The sequence below is a fragment of the Malus sylvestris genome, chromosome 1 (assembly GCF_916048215.2).
Source record: "Malus sylvestris chromosome 1, drMalSylv7.2, whole genome shotgun sequence".
NCBI classification, from domain to species: domain Eukaryota; kingdom Viridiplantae; phylum Streptophyta; class Magnoliopsida; order Rosales; family Rosaceae; genus Malus; species Malus sylvestris.
The window spans coordinates 2,246,030-2,252,448 of record NC_062260.1 but is presented as its reverse complement, the minus strand read 5'-3'; the positions used below and the strand labels follow the sequence as shown (position 1 = coordinate 2,252,448).

The 6,419-nt window shown below is 38.3% G+C and overlaps 1 long non-coding RNA gene across 2 annotated transcripts; it reads left to right on the top strand.

Annotated features, from left to right (window-relative positions):
- The first annotated feature begins 918 nt into the window (after positions 1-918).
- On the top strand, positions 919-4,876 carry LOC126617964 (uncharacterized). Of its 2 annotated transcripts, XR_007621602.1 has the most exons (4): positions 919-1,323; positions 1,931-3,454; positions 3,555-3,656; positions 3,930-4,875. It is a non-coding gene; the product is annotated as an uncharacterized LOC126617964 (long non-coding RNA). The 2 variants fall into 2 exon arrangements; XR_007621601.1 differs by having other exon boundaries at positions 3,555-4,876.
- The last annotated feature ends 1,543 nt before the right edge of the window (positions 4,877-6,419 follow it).

The following is a 6,419-nucleotide window of genomic DNA, read 5'->3' as shown; positions in this document are numbered from 1 at the left end:
AGCTAGTCCTTGGCCCAGGACAATACAACTAACTAATAAACACCGTGCACACATGTAACAATGAGCAGATATAATGAATAAAGATGTTATGCCACATTTTATACTCGCAGTTAATAAAAATACAAAGTGTATAAAATCTAATAGAAGATAAACATGGCATGTCACATCAATTACGTAAAGAAACAGTTATGCAAAAAATCACATATATATATATATGTATATATATTTAAAACCAAAAGACCCACTCACTGGTATGTCGCAGGGTCGTAGCCGCCCAACCTATTCTGCCTGCGGTACTCCTCTGGGTGGTCCTCTCCTATATGGGAAATTACTATACTAATTATTAAACTAATAATAATTGATGCACAACACCTAATTTCCCTTTAGTTTGCTCAAAAATGGAATTTGGAGAGAATTGGTATAGAATTTGGAAAAACAGAGTGCGGAAACGAAATCAGCGTGTCGAAAAACTCTAGGAAGGGTCCCAGGCAAGTTTTCAAAAAGTAAACTTTGGTCAACTAACTATTAACAGTTAACTTTAACGGAATATTCTCTCCTCAGAAGGAATATTTTGTTAAAGTTAACTGAGAGTTAACAGAATATTCCAAGAGAATATTCCATTCTAATTCCAGAAAAGGATTCGGGTCGGATCTGACCCACGGATCCGGGTTGTCGATTTGGGCTAGTTCCGGTTTGGATTTTTTTTATAGGAAAACTAATAAAAATGACTTCAAATTTTTGCATTTTAATCAAAAACTATCTACTAACTTTTATTTAATGGTTAGGATAAAACCTAAAATCAAATCAGCCCAATAAAATTGACCCAAATTTTTTTTATCGAGCTTCCAATTTTACCCCTACCGTCATGTCCTGGCCGTTTATTTGGTCCGTTTAATTCACATGGAGAGAGTAAAAAGGTCTATAACCTCAGATTAATTTATGTAACTTTCTCATTTCATCAGCCATCATCCGATTTTCTTGTCTGTCAAACTCTAAAATTGGCAATGGAAATTCTGATGGATGTGATAAACAGGTGAAGATCTCGATTCCGAAAGAAGCAACGATGACCCAGACGACACGCTTGCCGAATCTACCTTCCGTCAAAGAAATCTAGCGAGTTGGATCATTGTCGTCGTACCTGAGGTGCAAGCATCGCAAAGTACATCCTTCATCTTCTGTTTTTGTCCGTCCTTTTGGATTATCGTCGGTGTACTTCACAGTCCCATGCCGACTGAATATCATTTATATAGCACCGTGATAGAGCCAATATCGACTGTCGAGCCGAAGGAAGTCGATTCTGAGAGGACATTAGTGTTAGAGAAGGTTTGCGCTATCCAATTTTGATTTGATCTTTTTTTTTCCTAATTTTCTGGTTGTGAAAATTTTTGTTTATGAAGTTTTTGGTTTTTAAATTAATTTACAAAATTAGGGTTTCATGTGTGATATGATGAGGAATTTCTTGGTATATGTTTCTGATTTAACCGTGACCGACAGCCCTTAATCATCTTTGATCACTCTTCCAATTTTATCAATTTCAAAATTTCGTCTAAAATATTTTGAATTTTAATTCTGTTCAAATTTTGTTGTTGATTACGTGCCTGCAATGGGCAAGATACAGTATTCCAATTCAGAACATGGCTGGATAACTTTCGAGAGAAATTATGAGAGCAATTAGTTTCTAATTGTTTAATTTTTGTTTATGGGTTTAATCTTTATTTTTTTACAATTTAATTTTGCAAACTAAAATTTTTGTTGCTGGGTTTTACGAGAGCAATGTGTGCATGCGCAAATGTCTATATTTGGAGATGTATGCATCTTTCATTGCATATAAACAAAGTATCAATGGTTGTAATCATGTGTGCTTCTATGTTAAGGGATGATATGAAAATTTGATATCGTAGGATATCTTAATGACAATTTGACATATCAGGAACAGCTTCAGAACAAGAAACGGATGTGCACAACATATCAGGAACAGCTTCGGAACAAGAAATTTTCTTTTCAGAGAGATTTGTTTCTAAAACGGTACCTCGTGATTATGGCTTCTTGAGATGTATGTGACCGTACCGACGCATCTTTCTTAACAGATGCATATAACATATATACAGAATCTATAGTGCATGATGGGTATTTGAAAATCTGCATTAGCTTTCTATTGTTTAAAAGGACAAAACGGAATTGGATAACCACTCATGTCACATTGATATTGGCCTCTAATTTAATAGATTATACAAGGTTTGTATCGGCCCAGATTGATGTAATTTGTCGTTGGGCTATCAAATCCCAAATGAATTGGTATGAATGTTGATTACAATAGTCTGAATGTTTTTTACAATGAACATGCACGTTGTACTTTTCAAGTAATTTGGATGATAAGGAATTATGGTCTCAAATATATATCCAGGACCATGGTTTCTTAACCATTGTGGCTTTTGAAAAATTGTTTCTTATTGGAAGTTGGAGAAATCCCTTGATCTCAGTGGATTGGTTTCTATAACTACTGCATAACTGTCATGGAAAAATGGTATATTCAAGTGGATTGATCTAGTTTGAGAATTGAGATCAATGAAGGCATATTCTAGTGGTTTATGAAGGTAAGGCCTTCAAATACATGTATTTGCTTTGTTACATGTGCAACTAGTACTATTCCTTCCATGGAAAAATGGTAAAGTATTTGATATTAGATGTGACGACCCGTCCCTAATTTTCTTATGTAATTTCTTCCCGAGTATGTGTATTGACGGTTATGCCCTTATTGGCAAGTGATGTGGACATATTTATATCACTTTTATTTTATTTCTTGTTATCGCATATAAATTATACATGTTGTTACGAGTGTACGGGAATTTCTACCAGTGTAGAAATATCTACTTCGAATAGATTTTGATTTCCCTTACAATAGAAAATCTGAAAACCTATCCTTATCTACCATTTTAACCCAAACCATGCACCCTCCTCCATTATTTCACCTTCTCACCAATCAACTACCTCAAATCTCCCACCAATCCCATCCTTCCCCTCCACATGGCATCCAATCAGAAATCAGAAAAAGGAACTATCTCTCTCTTCCTTCTCTCTCTCTCCCTTTCAAAACTCTCTTCTTCTTTGCAACCCCTCAAACGAGCTTCAAACCTCACATATTGAACCCAAGAACCTCATTTTCGTGTTCATCTCATCCTCACAAACATAACCATGTTCTTGAAACCTAGAATTGACGAGTTTTCAACATCGAACTCGTGAGGTCCGAAATCGGGCAAACTGAGTTCGACGTGTTTTCGAGCGAGTTAGGAAGTTTTGAAGCTTGGAGAAGCTTCTACACAACTCCTCAAGGCTTCTACAACAATTTGGGAGAAATTTGGAAGTGAAACGACCAAGTTTTCGAAGAGTTCACTTTTGGCCTAAACTTTTGAGGCTTTTTTCGGCAACCTTTGTCCACTTTTTGGACTCCTAACAGGTATAACGCGATTCTACTATTCACGAGATTTAAATCCATATAAAGTATGTCTAAAATGGTTGAGAAATGATAGAGAATAATGCATTTGAAAATTTTCCAGAAATCCGGCGAAGTTGAGTTGCAGATGGCGGCAACGACGAGGCTCGCCAGAGAAGAAGACGGAATATTTCGTCAAAGAGACGAAATATTCTGACGGCGTCAGGTAACGTCATTAATTTTTTTAGCACTTAACAGAATATTCCTGACGGTGTCAAGCTAACTGACGACATTGGCCTGCGCATGGGGGCGCGTGTGGCCACGCCCTTGACGGCGCGTGTACCATCCAAAAATTATTTTAAAAATTTAGGGATGTTCGTGACGTCGAGTAGGTCACGATGGTATATTTAAACCCTAGGTTTAAGCAAACTATGGGGGTTTTATTTAGGTTTCTGTATATGTGCTTTAATTAATTATATTTTAGTTATTTCACATATAGGGGAAACGTATCCTGAGGACGTTCGAGGCCAAGCTAGGCTCGGGGGCTACGACCCAACGATGTACTTATGAGTGGGCAATTTGTTTTTATACCTATACATATTTATAGTTTTCATAAATGCGTATTTACTTCACTTTTATGCTTATTTTGCCAAGTATCATTCTTGTGATATTAATTGTGATAAATGCTGCTATATGGTTGGGATATTACTGTCATGACATTTATATATATTTGTACATGCTCATCTTGCTGCACTGGTGTTGGTACTCGCCCCAGGGCCAGGGCCAGTCCTTCACGTGTATGTTCACATCGCACCGTTTGCTCGTCCTGGATCCAAGTTAAGTGCCAATCCTGTCGGGTAGATTGCATTAGGCAATCCGACTTGTACGTAACCGTGCTTCTGCACCAGCCTTCACGTGATCGTAGTACTAGAGCATATTGATTACACCTAGTCTTGTTTGTGTTAAAAATTATCTGTTCAAACTCGTGTGTCAGCTTAGATGGATGAGCACCTAGCTATACTTGATTATCACATTATTATATTATTGTGGCATTTGATACATCATGACTTGGCATATCTCAGGTTATAATATTGTTATAATATTGTTGATTTAGTGTTTACATACTTACGTAGTACGTTTAAGGAAACTATACTTGTTTTACAACGAGGGGTTAGTATATTCAAAAATAAAGATTTTCGTATAAACATTGTTTTGCTGATCCACTCAACTTTGTTTTTCTCCCATCCAGGACCTAGATAGTTGTACTCTTTGTGGCACTCGAGGAATCTTGGCAGTTCTGACATTCTCTTCTGTTTAGACGTACGAACTTGTCACTGTTATGTAATAAGTGTACTTTGGTTACTTTGACTACTCTTTTGTAGTCTCACTGTCTATTACACTCTTAATAATGGTAAAGGGTTCTTCCCACGATTGCGCACTCTTTCAGTATTTAGTATAATTAGTTCTAATTAGTTTTAAATTTAATCACTTTTTACATCACTTACCCTTATGGTTACGTCACCTCACGGTGATGGCCAGCATGCTTCGATCTTCCCAGGTCGGGGTGTGTCAGCTTGATATCAGAGCCAATCCCTGGCCGGATGTGTGCTGACGAGGCCGTTGGGCCCCTAAGGGGGGTGGATTGTAACATCCCACATCACCCAGGGGAGTGGATCTTATAAGCCTTATATGTATATTCTCATCTCTACCTAGCACGAGGCCTTTTGAGAGCTCACTGGCTTCAGGTTCAGTTGGAATTCCAAAGTTAAGTGAGTTTGCACGAGAGCAATCCCATGATAGGTGACCCACTGGGAAGTTCTCGTGTGAGTTCCCAGAAAAAGAATCGTAAGGGTGTGGTCAAGGGCCCAAAGCGGACAATATCGTGCTACGGTGGAGTCAAGCCCAGGATGTGGTGGGGGCCTAGGTCGGGATGTGACAATTTGGTATCAGAGCATAGGCTTAGACAGTTATGCACTTCCTAGTGTGTTTTAACTCTTATTTTCTTATGTTAGAACCATGCCACCTCGTAGAAAGCCACGTTCTCCAGCTGAGAATAACTTTCCAGACTTTGGACAGTTTGGTAAGGCTATTGCCAATGCTATTCAGTCTTCCCTTCATCCTGCCCCAAGGAATACTCTGGATATTGCATCTCGCCTGAAGATTAATGATTTCTTTGGTAATGAGGGATCAGAGAAGTCAGAGATATGGTTCGATCATGTTGAGAAGACATTTCGAGTGATGCATAGGCAGGGTAATCTTTCCCTAAAGAGATGGGTCGAGACAACGACCTGGTTCTTTCGATTAGGAGCAGAATCTTGGTGGGATCATGAGAAGGAATCATTATCTGATAAGGATGCTATGAATTGGGATGTTTTCAAATGGATATTTCAGATCAGATTTGTTCCACTGGAGTATTTGGATAGTAAGAAGAATGAGTTCACAGATATGAGGCATGGTAAGATGTCAGCCACTAAGTATCATCGAAGGTTCACAAACTTATCTCATTATTGCCCCGAGATCGCTGCTAATCCCCAGGAGATGCTTCATTTGTTTAAGAAGGGAACTTGCAAGAAATGGTGTACTATAGCAACCACTACTCCCTGTGCTACGTATCAAGAATTTTTCAAGATCTTACTTCGGGTTGAAGATTCAGAACAGTACTATACTATTTTTGAAACTGAACAGTACTATACTATTTTTGAAACTTAACCATACTACATTGTTTATGAAATTGAACAATACTATTTATGACACACCCCGTCCCGAAGGAGGGTGTGCTGGCCGTCACGTGAGAGTGACGTAACCATTTACACAATTCGGAAGCTCTTAAAATACAATTACTAAATGGAAACCCCCGAGGGTGAGTCATACATTTGTGAATTCTGTCAAAACGCCGTTGGGTTCCTCGTGGCCACCAAAGCTCTGCTAACTTAAACCTGGAGGGGCGAAAAACAAAATTGAGTGGGTCAGTAAAACCAAAGCTTTTCAA